Below are 18,837 nucleotides of genomic sequence, written 5' to 3'. Positions count from 1 at the left end.
ATATATACACACACATATATATATATACACACAAACTCCAATGACGTACAAAGCAAGCATTCATATCTTCAAATGTCCAAAATATATTGAGACTACAGAATTCAACTCATTTAATATCAAAAACAACTTGATACACTGATTCTTACATATTAGGCCTTCCCTGCTCAAAAATTTCCAATGTAATTAGGATGTGAGTTACTTAATTCTTTTGATCATTCTTCACCCAAGTAATGCAACAATCACGCTCACTTCTAGGAAAAGTAATCCTTCTTAGGTTAGTAAAGACTGGTTTACATATTTTTCAATTACCTGGTACTTTTGTACATACTTAATGACACAGTGCTTACTCCAAATAACAAGTTTCTCTTAAAACACTTAAATGTATTTTTAAGTCACATATGAACTCAGAGGAAACCACAAAATAATGGTCCAATTAAGTTAAACATGCAAATAAGTAAATCACTTATATATGTTTTCGGCAACAATTAGTCCATTTAGTATAGTTTATAGAATATCCTGAAGAAATCTCTACTTGAAAGGGAAAAAAATTAAAAATGAAAGCAAGGCTACCAGCTTCTAAAAGGGTATACTTTTTCTTTTAGATAGTATTCTCACCAGTAGATTACCTAGATTTCTTTATAATACTCATCCCATGCACGATAATGAGGAAACACATTAAGTAAAATATACAAATGCTAAAGAAAAAGCCCTAGATCGAGAGTAAAGAGATGATTTTATTAACTCATTTATGCCAGAAATACTTCCCAGCACGTTGCCCAGATGCTGTCCCAGCTCTGTCATAAACCAGCTGTGTGACCATGGACAAGGAATCCATCTCAGTTTGATCATCTTTACCATGTCGTGACAGTCTCAAACTTTGAAGTCCCTGCTGGCTCTAACACCACGAGAAGATCAAACTGCAGTGATAGATTACTGTAAACATCTTAGTACTACATAATCCCATAAGCAAGGACAAACTTTTCTAAGTTAGCATACTGCCACAGAGTAGTAAGTAACTCTTGATCTGTAATGTCAGCTGCTATCGCCCCCACTTATACGAAGATAAATCACAGAACGTGCCATCTCTACGTCTGTCATTACCATACGTTTTGATGCAGAGCTCCAAATGAACTGAAAGTACTGACTAGCTAACTCTCAGCATTGTCATTCCCATTTGACAAAAGAAGAAATGAAGTCTCAGAGCCATAGTAATAATCCAGCCTGGAGTCAGCAAGGCAGAGCCCGACCTGACAAGTCAAAGCTTCCTGGCTCTAAATCACTGCCTTTTAGGAGTAATGCAGGGAGATCGTCCTGAATCATCCTAAAGCGGTTATAAATTAAGGGCGGAAATCAATTTGAAAAGTTTACGGCAAATTTATGTCTCCCTTAAAAGTTGGGAGTGGCCATTAAATTTATTTTGAATGCTATTCAAAGCTATATCCCACTTCAAAATCCATCCCTTTGTTAAGAAACCCCAGAAGGATGTTTCATAATCAAGAAGGGCTTTAATCCCCCTTGTAACTACGTCAAAATGAGAAGGAAGCAAAATGGCACAATCTATAGTTCTATATATTTGCCTCTAAATTCAGGGATCACTGTTCATGTAATTCTGACTTGTTTTGAAATAATGTGTCTCCTTAAAGTAAAATGGTCAAAATTTCTGTTTAAAAAAATGTATTGACATTTTTAACATTACAACTGCAGGTTACTTGTATTTTTTTCACCTCCACCTCTCTAATCTATCTAATAGGGAAATATCCGTATTTTGACTATGTGTACACAAAGATAGACAAATGTATGCATTTTATGGATGTCTTTTTATTAACAAAACTGATATATAATATATGATCATATATTTATATATACATACATATATGCAATTTCCTTTATTCACTAAACAAGGTCATGTACATTTTCTCGAGAATACAGCTACCTACCCATAATTTTTAAGAGAGCTGTATTCTATTCTATAGTTTGAATATATCATATTTGATTCAGTAAGTTTTCACTGATTTTTTAATTGCTAAAAATACATGTTTAACAATTAACTCAGATTAACAACATATAGCTTATTAACAGTGGACACCGTACACTTTATCCCTATATATTCGTATTTTCTAAGGATAGATTCCTAGAAGACTAAGATCAGTGAGACAAAGAATAAATGTATTTTAGGTGTTAAACACTGACATTCTTATCAACAACATGCAAAAAAGTCAGTCACTGCATATCCTTATTGGCATTAGATATTATAAGTCCTTTTAAGTTTGCCAATCTGATGGGATAAAAATAACACCTTATTGTTTTCATTTGTATTATCCTGACCACTCATGAAGTTGAGCACATTTATGAATATTCACTGGCTACATCTGCATGTTGTTTATGGTTCATACCCTTTCCAAATTGTTTTGTTTTTCTCTTTATTAAGGTGCTAAAGCCCTGTACATAATAACTATATTAATTTTATACCATTTTTTTGCAAATATTGTTCTGGTTTGTTTATGGTGCCTTTGTAAATGGGAATGTTCTACTTTTTATGTAACCATATCCATCAATCTTTGCTTTTTGACTCAAAGTTTGTTAGCAAGTTTACGAACAATAGTTTCTTAGTATCCTATTTTTTTCCTAATATATTTCCTAATATTTTTACTTAGATTGCTTTTCGGTTGTATTCATGTTGTTAATATTGATTTATTTTCATTTATGTATTTATTTAAGTAATCTCTATCTCCAACGTGGGGCTCGAACTCATGACTCTGGGAGATCAAGAGTTGCATGTGCTATCGACGGAGCCAACCAGATGCCCCTGGAATTTATGTTTATATATAAAATCAAATAAGGCTAAAATCTATGCCATATAATTTTTTTGAATATCCCATGCTTTTTCTTTTTAATTGAAATGTCATTTTATCATTTAAGTAAGTTTTACTCTGTACTAGAACCTGTTTCAAGATTTTGCCTAATGATGCCCATTTCCGTGCCAGTACTGCTGTATAATTTTTAAGTTTCAATTCGTGGTACAAGGACAAATTCTCCGGTAGTTTCATTTTTAGTTTCATTTCTACAGATGAAAAAGTTTTCTTATGGTTTTAAAAGTTAATGCAATAAAAATCTAAACATAAAATAGTGTGTAGTGTTTCCATCTGCTCATCTAGATAAGGAAGCCATCGACCTATCTTCTGAATTCCTCATGATCAGGTTTTTAAAAGTATTATATTCAAAAATAAATTTTAAAAATGTACAATATTTACACATCTAATAGGTTTTAATACAAAAACTTATAATTTCTACACTAAACTCTATATCCATTTATTTAATTTACCAATACAAGCAACTAAATATTAAAAAACATCTCTTTAACTTTCCAATTTTTAATTAGGAAAACAATTTCAAAAATCTCTACTAAAAGTTCCTTATTTTTATTCGCTACAGTTTATATGAAACTGTCTCATTTTAAACAGACCCATCAGTCTGGCCTAATTTAAGGAAAAACATTGAGGCCATTGAAAATTAACTGAAATGTCAACCCACTTTAGAACAAAGCTATTAGTAAAACAAGGGTGAAGTTACAAGCACTTGTGAAAAGCACAATAAATAAACAATGAGACCCATTCAAAGATACTGGGGAGACATTCAGGCTTTGCAGAGTTGGAACAGAGATAGCAGAACCAGTTCCCACATGGGCAGGAGTTTGTTTATTTTATTTTTGCTTATCTGAAATCAGAGTAAATGATCCCAGTGGTTTGGAATGGCTCGAAAATGTTTCTCAGCATCTAGGCAAGAAAAACTGCCTGGTTTTCAAGTAGCTTAACCGCTTTGTAGTAACTCTTTTTCTCATGTGGACCATAAAGTTCATGTTTGAAAACTGAACCATTTAAGACCACAAAAGGTATTATTCTTTCTTTCTGTCATCCTCTGACATTTTTTAACCATACTTTCAAGAGGTGATCGAAAGAAATAAAGAATACTTTCTGCATAACTTTGGAAGTACAGTAGTCTGCACCCACAAATTATAGTTTATGAAAATGCATTTACGGAATTAGTGTTTCACATCTCAGGAAAAGTGAAATGAACGTAAACAGCTCCTTTAATCATCACTGAAGTTTTCTAGAAAACCAACAAATACTTACAATGTGAATTATGATCTGTTTCCACGATTTAATTTGGGACCACCCTAATTGATGAGAAAGCCTAGAACATACTCCTTTTAGAGTGTAAGTATGGAGGCAAAATTAGAACAATCACTCTTTTTTTCACATAAAAGGTCAAAGGTGACTATGTTCTTTGGACAGAAATAAAATGAGATCAGTAATATCAAAACTTTTTACTCAAGTGCAACTTCAGAATGAAGTCATTTGTCATAATTTTCCCACTTCAAAAGCAGAAAACAGCAGGTTATCAAAGGTTTTGGTGAGGGGGCAGTTTGGAAAAATCAATGATGACATATCTTCTACTAGCATCTAATAGTATAAGAATACTTTTAAGAACATATACTTAATTATCACTAAAATATATCTAGCCTAACAACCAATTTTCTAAGTGTTTTTCATGGTTCACAAAAGTGATTATGTATTCAGTGAATCTTAAATGACGGAAATACTCCCATCTCTAGTAGTAAAGAACTTTATTACCAATTAAACCAGTTAATTTCAAAGCTTTACACATGCTTTGAGAGCACAGGATTTACTGAAAAGTTACAATTAAGTAATAGATACGCTTTTTTTTCCCCCAAGCAGACATCCACAGGAGAAAAAAGTTTTATGTCTGACTCCCAAAAATGAGACTCTGCTCGGCCTTCATACGGTGATGAGGCAGTCCATCGCAAGTACGAGAAGTAAAGATACAAATTCTCTAGTGCAGGAAAATTAGCTCTTTGTCATATCCTTGGAACATCTATTGTTTGGTTAGCTAACTCTGGGAGAGGTTTCTACAACAGCTGGCTGTCATTAATCTAATTGCATATTGGGCCAGCTAATTAGAGAGGGCACTTTTCTATTTAAAAAATCCTGCCTCAGGTAAGGCTTGAATTAGTAACCAACTTTCACCCTGCACCCCTCCTCACTCCAGAGTCAGCTCTCTGTCTGGAACACCTACTTACTCCACAGTTGGAATGCAGCCTCCCTCCTCCACCTGACCACGAAGGTTCCCTCTCCGGAAAGCCACAAATTATAGGGCTAAATTTCAGCCAACAGAAGAAGGCATTTGGAGGTAAAGCCAAAATGAAGTTGAAAGAAAAATTTCCACTAAGAAATCAGCAGTAATGATTGATACACGGAGCTATATAAAGGGCAAACAAATATGGGCTATATACCATTATAATAATCCTTATTTCTCGGGGAAAGTGAGAGAATACCAAAATATTCATATGCTGACCCAAAAGGAAAAATATTCATCAAAAGTAAATCAAACAGTAAACAAGATATAATAACAAGAAATTTCCTGAAAAAGAAATAAATCAATCCCACTTACAATAGTGTCAAAAACAACAAAATCTTAGTAAAAAAAAATCAACTAAGGAAGCGAAAGATCTCTACTCTGAAAATTACAACATACTGATGAAAAAAACTGAAGAAGACACAAATAAATGGAAAGGTATCCTGTGTTTCTAGATTGGGAAAATTAATGTTGCTAAAATATCAAAGACACCAAAAACCATCTGTAGATTCAATGCAATCCACACCAAGAGTCCAATGGCATTTTTAACAGAGGTAGTAAAACACTCCTACAATCCATATTGGAACCCCAAAAGACCCCAAATAGCTAAAGAAATCTCAAGATTTAGAACAAAGCAGGAGGTATCACACTTCCTGATTTCAAGCTGTACTACAAAGCTAGAGTCATCAAAACAGTATGGTACTGGCACAAAAACAAATAGACCAACGGAACAGAACCAAGAGCCCAGAAATAAACCCAAGCATGTACAGCCAACTAATATTTAAAAAGGGAGGCAAAAACACTCAACGGGGAAAAGATAGTCTTTTCAATAAATGGTGCCGGGATAATTGTATATTCCCATGCAAAAGAATGAAATGGACCCATATCTTATACCACTCACAAAAATTAACTCATAATAGATAAGACTTATATATAAGACCTCAAATCATGAAACTCCCAGAAGAAAACATAGAAATAAAGCTCTTTGACATGAATCTTATACTGACTTTTTGAACATAACACCTAAAATACAAGTAACAAAATAAAAAATAACTGAAACTATATCAAACTAAAAAGTTTCTGTGCAGCAAAATAAGCCATCAACAAAGTGAAAAGACAACCTATGAAATAGGAAAAAATATTTGCAAACCATATATGTATCTGATAATGGTGTTATTATTCAAAATACATGAAGAACTCAATACAACTTATATAAACAAACAAATAAAAAACCACAAATAACTCAATTTAAAAATGGGCAAAGGACCCAAATAGATATTTCTCTCAAGAAGATACACAAAAAGCCAACAGGTACAGGAAAAGATGCTCAGCATCATTAAAATCATCAGGAAAATGCAAACTCACAGCACAATTACATAGTATCTCACACCTGTTGGAATGGTTATAATCAAAAAGGTAAGAATAACAAATGTGGATGTGGAGAAAAGAGAACCTTTGTTACACTGTTGGTGGGACTGTGAATTGATGCAGCCACTATGTAAAACAGTATGGAGGATCCTCAAAAAATTAAAAATAGAACTACCATATTATCCAACAATTCTGGTTCCGGGAATACATCCAAAGGAAACAAAAACAGTAACACAAAAAGATACCTGCGCCCCCATGTTCACAGAAGCATTGTTTACATTAGCCAAGACATGGAAACAACCTAAGTGTCCAATGATGGATGAACAGATAAAGCAGTTGTGGTATATATATTCAATGGAATATCATTCAGCCTTTAAAATGAGGAATTCCTACCACTTGTGACAACATAGTGGGACCTTGAAGGCATTATGCTAAGTTAAATAAGACAAAAAAAACTCATAGAAAAAGAGATCCAACTTGTGGTTACTAGAGGCGAAGAGTGGGAGAGGGGGAATTGGAGGAAGGTGGTCAAAGATACAATCTTCCAGTTATAAAATAATTAAGTACAAGGGATATAACATACAATATGTCAGCGATAGCTACACTGTTGCATGACATATAGGCAAATTGTTAAAAGAGTAAATCCTACGAGTTTTCATCACAAGGATTATTTTTTTTTTCTTTCTTGTCTTTTTACTGTATCTACACGAGAAGATGAATGTAAGTCAAATCTATGGTGGTAATCATTTCACAGTAGGTGTGAATCAAACCATCATGCTGTGTGCCTTAAACTTATATAATGATACATGCCAATTATTTCTCAATAAAACTGGAACTTTTTTTAAAAGTAAACAAGCTGAGTTACAAATGTCATTCTCTTTGTTCTAAGTTTTACTGTAATTCTGAAGTTGGTATGTCAAGCATTATAGAATTACTAAAGGACCAAATCCCTTATTTCATATAGATTTCTTGTTGTGTGAAGGTGTACTCTCATTTCGTTTCTTTTTTTGTTGTGTAATTGTCATGTTAGTCTCACATGTTAGTTTGACATGTGGGACTTATGGCACAGATACGCAAGACAAAAACGGGTGTGCACAAGGTCTCAGAGCTAGACCAAGAACATGAAGCAAGGACAGAGCTTTCCCTTCCTGGTAGACCTCCACTCCACAAGCATTTGTTGAATATCTCGGTGACTACACTACCTCTTCTCCTCTAAAGTACTGACCCTGGAGATGGCATTTCCATGTATTATGGCTCTACCAAATTACCAAAGAATGTTCCACAGCAAAACACACAAAACTTAGATTGTGGTGTACATTCAAAGAATCTAAAGTAGAGCGAAAAGAAATCACTGTCCTAATTTCATTTTAAATCGAGGAAAGCCAGATTTTGTTGGCATACCGTCTGTATTTCTACAAATGACCCCACATTCTGTGGAAAACAAGACCGTCTGAGGGTAGAGAACGTCTGCCTTGTAAACTTTTACCCCAGTCAATGTTGTGATTACGGCTTCACTTTTCCTGCCCCGTGGGAACGTGAACAGAGAGTATGTTGAAATGAGGATGAATAATTGCCATATTTCCAGTGTTTGGGGGCTTTTACCTCTGCGAAACAATTCTGAGAATGTAGTCTGGCAGCACCAACCTAGAAAACCAGCTAGGCCACCATGGTTAGCTGACTTACCAGCTGAAAATGAACCTTCTTTAAAAGTCCAGCTCTAATGCCCACAGATAGAGATGCTAACTCCCTACAAACATTTTCTCCTGACAAATGGCTTGTCTAGATTATGTGACAAACAGTTACCATCTTGATTATCAAATGTGGTTATAACCGTTCCAGTGATAAAACGTGGTCAACTATGCGACATTTTTTTGGTTGGAATTTCCTCTATATGTTTAAGTCTACCAGATGTACCTTGTGGCTGACACTTGGACACTCACTGCCTAGTAGGTGAAGCCTTTCTTTGGACCAAGTACTATACTCAATGTTTTTTTCCCAGACCAGAGTAACCGATGAGGTTACAACTGAAGCATTTACTGCATTCTTAAAGGTATACTTCTTGGGGCGCCCGGGTGGTGCAGTCGGTTAAGCGTCCGACTTCAGCTCAGGTCACGATCTCGCGGTCCGTGAGTTCGAGCCCCGCGTCCGGCTCTGGGCTGATGGCTCAGAGCCTGGAGCCTGTTTCCGATTGTGTGTCTCCCTCTCTCTCTGCCCCTCCCCCGTTCATGCTCTGTCTCTCTCTGTCCCAAAAATAAATAAACGTTGAAAAAAAAATTAAAAAAAAGCAAAGGTATACTTCTTTTCTTTAAATATCTTAGTTATATGTATTCCAATTCTATGCTAAGTTTGCTTTCATTAAATGACACAAACTGCTGATTCATAATACGAATTCTTACTATGAATCTATTGAATCTGTTATCCCAAAATAATTAATGATAAAGAAAGAACAATGGTAACTGAGTCATCAAGGGAGAATTTCCTAATTACATCTTACATATTTTTTAGCCTTTTCATCTACTGGGTGTGTCCCAAATAACTTAACAATACATCTTGTAATGACTCATGTCTACAGTTACGAGGACTCCTTTTTGTGCTCGTAAAGATTCATACACTTGAAGCCTGGCCTGGAATGAGAAATTAAAAGTAATTTATTAACATTTTTATATATGTTTCATATTCAAAAATTCTTCATGCTACGTACATGGGATTTTAAAATACTATTTTCTTCCAAGATGACTTTACCTGAGCCAAAGTAATTCTAGATTTTGAAACTGGCAGGGGAAAACTGTCTAATGTGTTGTGTTATTATAACTGTATCACAGGTACAGTGTACCTGCCTACAGTTGTTATCCTGATACCTGGCATATGGAATGTTCACAAAATCCCCCTGAATGTACTATTTCAGAATTATTTTTAACAAAAAAAAAATTACTAGTAAAAATTTTATAGTCACCAAACACTTCATTATTCAATTCAAGCATACTTTCTGAAATGTGAAATTTTATTCACCAACACATATGAGACTGAAGTTATTTCCTACTAAAAGAAATCCAGGGTTTAATATAAAGAGCTGTCCCAGCCCTGCCCCCACCTTCCTCTACCATTCCCTTTCTGCACTTTGAGAGCAAGGCCTTTGTCATCTATGATTTATAAAAGCCAAGGAAACAGAAAGGGAAAAAGAGAGCACACGTCAGGTGTCATCTTGGTACTTCCTGTGGCTTCCAGTTGTAAGGGGCTTTATTCCTAGGGATGTTATAAAATGACAAAGCTTCCGACTTGACAAAAATACATAAATAATAGAATAGAAGAAACATAATCCTTCTGAAATAGGGGCAGCCTGGCTCTGAAGTAGTTATGTTGCGATATAGGTTTCATATAAACACTTGAAACTCAAAAGGCAAAATGTTGGGAAGCAGAGGGAAAGATACTTCACAGTCCCATAATCTTCATCTTGTTCTAGGGCTCAGGGAAAACTTTCTTACATGTGGCAAACTGAAACACTAACTACAAAGAAAGAAACGTGGCCCTGCCTAAAAGTAAAATAAAGCCATATTACACACACACACACACACAGACACACACACACACACACACACGCCATGTAGGGCCCTGGGAAAATTCCAACCGTATACTTTTTAAAAAGAAATCCAGATGTACCTGCACAAGAATACACCATATTCTACTGATTAATTTGCTTTGTAGCCTACACAAGGATGGCTAGCAGTCAGAATTAACCAAAAGAGATATATTCTCTAAGGAGTGATAAAATCGAGTGTTTCTATAGAATATTCTTACACTGATCTCATGAGAAAAAATAATTTAAAAAGTATGCTATATATTTCTCTATTTTATAAGCATGCATTTATCAACTTATCCTAAAGAGTCAATAGACCCAAACACGTTAGTTCTGTATTCCACGTTCTATATGAAAAGATCAATATATAAAGATTTGCTAAGCACAGTGATGAAACTCAATGAATTATCAAATCACCTACCTAACAATTATTCAGTTTAACTAAAGTATGCCGGTTGCACTTCAACTGCAGCATTACCGATAATTTTATTTGTATAAGTAAGAAAAGCTTTCCCTGACTAACTTCCTGTTTTTCTACATAGTAGTTTGTTTTTCACGGCCAAGGCTTTTTAAATCTCTCACAATTATTACAATCTACAAAAATAAAAATAGCCTTAAATTAAAAAAAATTCTCAGTGGCTTAAATTAAAAAAAAAAATTCTCAGTAGCCAATAAAGAGGACCATTAGGCTATATTTTAATACTGATCAACTTAGCTCATGGAATTAATGTAATCACACAAGCCCTCAAACTTTTTCAAACAGGTGATACTTGTCCTGCAAGAATAATAACGAAAGTAACTACAGAACTCTATTTTGAAAGAAAAAAGGGATTTGTGTTTGATTTTGAAATTAACATGATTTACTTCAATCAAACAAAACTACTTGGGAATAATATATAAAGTCTATGACAAAATTCAGCACAGTGAAAGCATGCCTAAACATTTTTGAATCATGGATCTTGATGGAATAAATAGAAGTTATAAATTTACTTGGCAAGATACAATTCATATTAATGTGTTTGAGATGGAACAGCAAATTACTTGAAATTCATCATCCTAAAGACATGACTAGAAAATTTAATTAAAACTAAATGGAATAGTGAGAAATGCTAAAATCTTTTTTTAAGCAAAGATTAAAATCACCAAAAAAAATTAAGTTTTATGAAAGGAGACTCATTTAAAAATCAAGAATTAGTCAATTCTCACTATGTTAAATAAACCATAGAAATGAAACAGACAATCCATCAATTCAGGATTTCATATTTGCCAATGAATCCAAGTATAGCTAAAATTCTAAGAGATCAGTGTATGCTTTTTTAAAATTATGAAAGTACAGTGCTGTGTATTTAATTTTGCTGTATTATATCCCTGTCATGTTTTTCTTCTCTGTCTTAGGAGAAAGAAAATTAGTTTGTTGGGTGCCTAGGGTGTAACAAGACACTGTGCTTTGTTATATATATTTATATTTATTTATATTTATATTATATTTACATTAGATTTATATATATCACTACATGACATTAAAATATTAAAATAATAGCTGACACTTAATGAATGCCTAATCTACCAACCATTCTCGGTAGCTCACACAGCTACCATCTCATTTCATCTATAAGCAGGTAAAAAAGATAAGCAGAAGTGAATGAGAAAAGTATAAAATGATCACACAGAATTTTGATTTAAACTACACTCTTGAATTAAACACATGATAAAGGAGATAAACATCTATACAGCATACTTACGTGTAATGCAAAAATTGCAATTATGTAACATGGATCTTTATAATTCAATTTCATTTTCATGGTAAGTTTATACTTATAACTTAAACTTATGTGATATGAGACATACAAAAGAAATATAGAACTTATCAAATATCATCTAGTGAATAAACAGTTAATAAAAGAATTCACCCTAGAGAAGAGATTTTATCTAAAAAGGAAAAGCAAATGTCTGAAATAAAGTTATCTACAATTCTATTTTTACATTATTATAGAACTAAAATTTATGAATTATTTTGTTGTTATATTGGATGAACGACCATTCACTTAATTAATGTACAGAGAGTTTGTATGAAATGAAAAAAAAAAAAAATACCTCTGGTAAAATTTTGTTTGGAAAAATTAAGCTGCATTTTCTGAAGGAATTTCAAGTAATCTTTAATTACAGCTTTTAAAAAGACACTGTGTAGATTAGTACTACAGGGACAAATAACAAAGAACAGAATGCATAAAAGACAATCAACACATGTAACAAGTGAGCATAAGAGCTTTCTGCCCAGCACTGTACCAGGCAACAACATTACAAACATTAAAAAGACAGTCACAGGACAAAAAAAACAAAAAACAAAAAACAATGTCCTTGACATATTAACATTTTGGATACAAAAGACAAAAGGAATGCACAAAAAGAGCTTTGGAAATGTAAACCAAAATATAAGGCAAGTTATTTCAATACATTTTCAAAAGTTTATTTCTCCTTTCCTTCTCTTCCTATCTAACTAAATCCTTCACCCTAGACCTTTCAAATTCTTGCATTTTCCTGAAGCTACATCATTTATTTACAAAAGATCAGATGAGTGGAAATTCATTTTTTCTATTATAAATATCTTTTAGCTTTTAATACCAAGATATTCTGAGTTCTTAGAGGATCCAATATATAGAATTAATCTCTGGGACATACCAATGAGATTCTGACTTAAAGCAATAGGAGAATCATCTTCTTGTCCAAGATGCATTACATGTCAGAAGGGTCATTTTCAGAAGTTCCAAATTAATGTTCTTATTTGTACAGCTGACATCTGCCAACATGGCAGACATGGAGATTTTATACAAGACTGTCTTAATTTCAGTTTATGTTCTGTTTTGTGTTGCAAGACAGCATCCCAGCCCTAACCAACCTCTTTCAATACGTGTGGAGATCAGCACTCGTGTTGGTAGAACCCTACATCTGAAATGTTTTGGATCTAAGGTAAGTCAGACTGTACAGCTGTCTACTCAGGAGTCCCATTAAACAGACCTTTAAAATTCCTAAAAGAAGGCATGATTTATGATAAGCAAATGGCTATGCTGGCTTTTTTGGTAATAGAATTTTAAGTGAAAATAAAATTAAATAAGACACACCGTGTTTGGACTTTTTAAAACTCTATTAAACTTAACTTTTAAATGGCTGTGAATATGAAGGTTGGAATAATTAAATGTCAACTGGAGCTGATTAATGAACACACGAAAAGTGGCAGAACTGATCCTATTCTAAGAAGCACTTCACTTGAGGAATAAACACTAGGAGAATAGAGTCATTACTGTCCAACAGGAAAAAGTAGTCTGAGGCTGTCAAGTAATTGTAAGAGAAAAATAGAATGCATTTGCAATTTTTACATGCATTTAATGCCCAGCAATTTCATCATCTACCCTACATTTAAAACTGGGACACAATCCAGAAGCTGAAGGGAATCAGATATTTGCGAAAATACGTTTGCATTACACTATCCAACCATTGTATCAACAACACTACCGTGCATACTTCAACATATGTTGACTTCAAAGAATGAGTTTTGCAATTAGGCTTCTAATGTATCACGTTTTAATTAGGAAGATATTACCAGCCAAGTGACCAAAAGATCTCATTTTCAAAATGGTAGCTCGTACGTTGCTTGTTGCTCTGCTGGGAAAACTACATGGAATGGCATTATAATACCTTTGCCACCATTTATCATTTTAAATATTTTAATAAAAAATATCTAACTCAATAGACTGTAAGAGAATAAAAATAATCCCTAGGACATGCTTTCTACATTTTTCACTTGAACCACAAACAAGAGATTAGAAGCAAAATACAAATATTCCTCCGATCTATTTCTTTAAGTTATCTGAATGGCCACCTCCCTCCATTATAAGGGTCATTGCTTACTCCTCTTTTATAAAAACTTCTCTGCAGCAGGACAATACACAGTTGGCCCTTGAACAACCCAGGTGTGAAATGCATGGGTCCACTTATACGTGGATTTTTTTTCAATAAATACAGTACAGGACTATAAATATAGTTTATAGTCCTTATGACTTTCTTAGGGACATTTTTTTCTCTAGCTTACTTTATTATGAGAACACAGTATGTAATATATATGACACACAAAATATGTGGTAATAGACTATTTATGTTCTTAGGATTCCGATCAACACTAGGCTATTAGGAGTTAAGTTTTGGGGGAGTAAAAGTTATTTGCCGATTTTTTTTAAATTATTTTAAGTTTATTTATTTATTTATTTATTTATTTATTTATTTGAGAGAGAGAGACAGAGGGAAAGCCTGACTGGGGGAAGGGCAGAGAGGAGAGGGAGACACAGAATCCGAAGCAGGCTCCAGTCTCTGAGCTGTCAGCACAGAGCTCAACATGGGGCTTGAACTCACAGACTGTGAGATCACGACCTGAGCGGAAGTTAGATGCTCAACCAACTGAGCCACCCAGATACCCCTATTTGCCAATTTTGACCACGTGGTAGGTCAGCACTCCTAACCCCTGCACTGTTCATGGGTCAGCTGTATTTTGTGTTTTTTTTTTTTAATAATTAGAAACAACTTAGTTCTTCATTTGATTTCTCATTTAAACCTCGCAATCCTACTTAGTGAGAGAATTATTCACTTATATCATTAAGTGACTATTCTCCATCTATAAATCCCAAAATTAGCCTTAAGACAGAAATACTGAGTCCTAAAAAGCCAATTTTTGTTTCACATCCTGCTGAATTCTTGTTATCTATCACCTTTTTGTCTGTAGGCTTCTATGACCATCCTTTAGTGGAGACCCTTCTACTGGTGTAAGTTTCCTTCATTTTTTTCCTAATAACCTCAACATGTTCCATTTTCTGCCTTCTTAATTTCCTCAATGCCATTAGAGGAGAATGCCATTTGAAATGATCTCAGATCGTTAATATAATGGAATAATAGGGATTAACAACTGTGTGTGCTAAATTTTGAGCTAAGTATTTATATTTTATTCAATAATAATCTTTGGAAAAACACTACAACCTTAGCTTTACAGGAAAGGAAACTGTCAATGTGGTTAAATAATTAACGTAAGATCACACAATTAGAATTTGAAGTCGAGTTCATGCTCTTCTCCTTATATGTACGTTGCTGCTTCTGATTATTCACTAACATTAAGATGTGGGAATCAGAGGCTCTCATTTAGGATGCAGAAATATGCCCATGAGAATAAAGCTAATAAAGTATCCAAAAAAGATCCTATTCACTGACTTTTTTGTATGGAAAGGGAATTATATGTGCTAGAATTAGATTCAGCTGCATGTGACAAACCCAAAATAACAATGACTTAAATAAGATAGAAGTTGAAGTCTCTCTCATAGCAAATAAATCAAACTGGGTAATCCAGACTTAGTAATGGCAATTCCACAAAGTCATCAAGGACCCAGACTCCTTTCAGCTCACTACTCGGTATTCTCTAGAGTATGATTCTCATCCCAAATGGCTGTCAGAGCTCCAGCCATTACAGCTGAGTTCCAGGAAGCAGGATGAGGAATGGGGGTGCGGGGGGGATGCGTTACCCCTCTTTTTAAGGGTGTATCTCAGAGCAACACTCAATACTCCAACTTCTTCCTACTAGAGAGAACTTAGTCTCATGCACTCACCTAACTAAAAAGGAGACTGGGAGATGTGTTTTTTGGCTGGGCAGCAAGATGCTCAACTAAAAACCAGAGTTTCATTATTACTAGAATGGAAGGTAATAATGAATATTTGGAGGAAACTAGGGACAAAAGAAATCTTTTCCCTGGTTAGAATACAGAACACTGGATTAGATGACAAATTCTACCAAGTGAGTGTGTCATGGATTTAAATGGTCCCTCATAGTCTAAAATTCTTCTCACATCCAGAGGTTGTGAACAAATAACCAACTAGAGAACATAGAAGAAAATGCAAATGTTGATACGGAATCGAAACTGAAAGGTGCTTCAATAATTGAAGCATCTAGACCCAAGCACTCATACAGATTTACAACTATCCTCAAACATGTTACTGTTACATTACTATTTAAAAACATTATCAGGAAATTTGTACATCTGAAACTTGAATGTGAGTGCACTTCCTTAGTCCCTGATGATGAAGCATTTGGGAAAATCACAAACATAACTTCAAGAGCACTAACCCCCCTCCCCCAAATCACTTTTTTAAGTGTATTTATTTATTTTGAGAGGCAGTGAGTGAATGGGTGAGGGGCAGAGAGAGAAGGTGCTAGAGAAAGAAACGGGGGGGGGGGGGGAGAGAGAAAGAGAGAGAGAGAGAGAGAGAGAGAGAGAGAGAGAGAGAGAGAGAGAGAGAGAATTCCAAGCAGGCTCTAAGCTCTCACAGAACCTGAATGGGACTAAAACTCACAAACCTAGAGATCATGACCTGACCCTAGAGTCAGGTGTTCAAAAACTGAGCCACCCAGGTGCCCCCAAAAAGTTTTCTGGGAAGATAGAAAAAGGAGTCATTTCACATACAACAAATGTCTTTGAAATTCTCTGTAAATATTTTTTCCTTAATGTTCCACTCCTCGTGGCATTTACCCTACCATCTCCTGTCTCAGAAACCTTCCTGACTTCCCACAATCACTTTCTATAATCAGTCTGGCTGCACTCAGGGAAACAGAGCCAGCCAAACAGTCCTCAGTGAAATAAAACTAGATCATGGGTTGTCTCTTAAACATGGTCCCAGGGCTGTGTGTCCCAGCATTCCCAGCACATACATGCACACAAGCATACACACACAACCCTTCAACTCCTTTAATTGTAAGGTGATGTACTCTCTACTAATTCAATCCACAATCAAGACAGTAAAATTTTTCCTTAAATTTCATGTATTTGTGAAAAGTTAGCAGATAAATGAATTCCCCTATATCACCACAATCTTAAAATGCTAGACCAAATCTTCCCTGCCTCTACAATTCTCTTTATACAGTTCCATTCTATGCTAAAATGTAAGCGTATTTTGTCATTCTTTACAATAGATTTCCAAGGATTGTGGCTCAAAATTAAACACAGAAATACCATCATATTGAAATATACATGATATAATGATATTACTCACCATATCAAATATTATTTGGATACTGGAAATATTATTTATCCACTTTTTTCAAAATCAGAAAATCTTAATCAACTGATTTTGGTCCACCTGATAATATCCTTGATGGCAATCCAGTATTCTCACACTCCTTTGAGAGGCATGATGTATAATAGTCAGACATTGGGCTTTGGAACCACAGTCTCTAAGTTAAGATCTCAATGTCAACATTTACAAACTGTGTGGCATTGGCCAAGTGACTCAATTTCTTTATCTGTAAAATGGGGATAATAACAGTACCTACCTCTTACAGTTGTTCTGAAAATAAAATTACTCCATGAAAAATAGGTTGGAATAATATTCGATACATATAACTACTCAACAAGTGTTACCTATTACCATTTCACACTTTCCAATATAAGCGTATTGTAGGTAAATAACACATCAAAGCCATTTTGGAATGTAAATCACCCACTAAACGTAATAGCATACATGCATGCTTTAGAATATTGAATTTGTATTTGTAAGAAATGGATTCAGAAAAATTTAAACCATGGAATGGGATGAAAACATTTCAACTACTGAAGTAACCTACTACCATCTGTTTATAAGGGCCTGGCTTCAGAAAACCGCAGTCCCAACTAATTTTTTTTTAAGTTTATTTATTTATTTGGAGAGAGATTGAGAGAGAGAGAGTGCAGGAGGGGCAGAGACAGAGGACGAGAAAGAGAATCCCAAGCAGGCTCCACACTGTCTGTGCAGAGCCTGATGTGGGGCTTGAACTCACAAACCGTGAGATCATGACCCGAGGCGAAACTAAGAGCTGGGCTCTTAACCTACTGAGCCACCCCAGCGCCCCTAAATTATTCCTCTTAAATAAGTTTACAACATACTTAAGAAAAGGAATTTCAACTATTAAATATTTTTTTAGTGTAAAAATAATTTTCCCTGAAAGAAAATCCTTATATAATGAAATATTTTTGAAAGGAATCATGGAAGTGGTGAGCAAATAGGCTTCATTAATGATGTGCTTAGATTTAGGCAACCTTGGTAAAAGGTAGGCATCATACTTACCCAACCAATCTTAAAATAAATCATTAACCTCAGAGCTTTCTTAAAATTACTAGGCTTATAAAAATTTTATTTTTAGGGTTGTGTATATATACAGCAGTAATTGCTCTGTTTGTATATTCAGTACCCAACAGTAACACAAGTTTATGAAGTAGATGCCAAGAAGGGAAATATAATAGATGTCTTCCAGCAACAGAGTCATTAGAAGACAGTTTAAGATTTGATAGTGCTCTTAAAGTTAGGGTCTAAGACCTTATGCTTGAGTATAACTTAATAGTCAGCATGTTCTGTTTTCAGTAGGAATATAAAACCCACTATAAACTCCCAAAGAATTCTAATAGTCCAAAGTTCTGTCCACTAGACATTACCACTTGCATGCAACTTTGCATGGAAGGACCTAAAATCTAAGAAATGCACAATAACTTGTTTGGAGATTCTCACTTTTTCTAAAACCTCTATATTGCTAATTTTTTCTACACATGCTTCCACATCTCTCAATGTATTCTAGGTCCCTGTCTGCTGACAAGCAATCTCTTGCCTGAAAAGTAAAACAAACACACACACAACCACACACACACACACACACACACACACACTCACACACACACACACAC

General features: G+C 34.6%; 1 protein-coding gene and 1 long non-coding RNA gene across 4 annotated transcripts in view; both read right to left on the bottom strand.

The window, feature by feature from the left end:
• The window catches only part of PPP3CA (protein phosphatase 3 catalytic subunit alpha), a 324,510-nt gene that overhangs the window by 281,696 nt on the left and 23,977 nt on the right, over positions 1–18,837 (bottom strand). The gene's annotated exons all lie outside the window — the stretch shown is intronic.
• The window catches only part of LOC106984707 (uncharacterized), a 39,620-nt gene that overhangs the window by 60 nt on the left and 20,723 nt on the right, over positions 1–18,837 (bottom strand). The window contains exon 3 of the long non-coding RNA XR_003420851.2: positions 9–18,818. This is a non-coding gene — a long non-coding RNA (uncharacterized LOC106984707). The remainder of the gene's footprint in view (positions 1–8; positions 18,819–18,837) is intronic.

The sequence above is a fragment of the Acinonyx jubatus genome, chromosome B1, assembly GCF_027475565.1.
Source record: "Acinonyx jubatus isolate Ajub_Pintada_27869175 chromosome B1, VMU_Ajub_asm_v1.0, whole genome shotgun sequence".
NCBI lineage: Eukaryota > Metazoa > Chordata > Mammalia > Carnivora > Felidae > Acinonyx > Acinonyx jubatus.
Note: the sequence above shows the minus strand (reverse complement) of the source record. Positions and strands in the feature narration are given on the sequence as shown.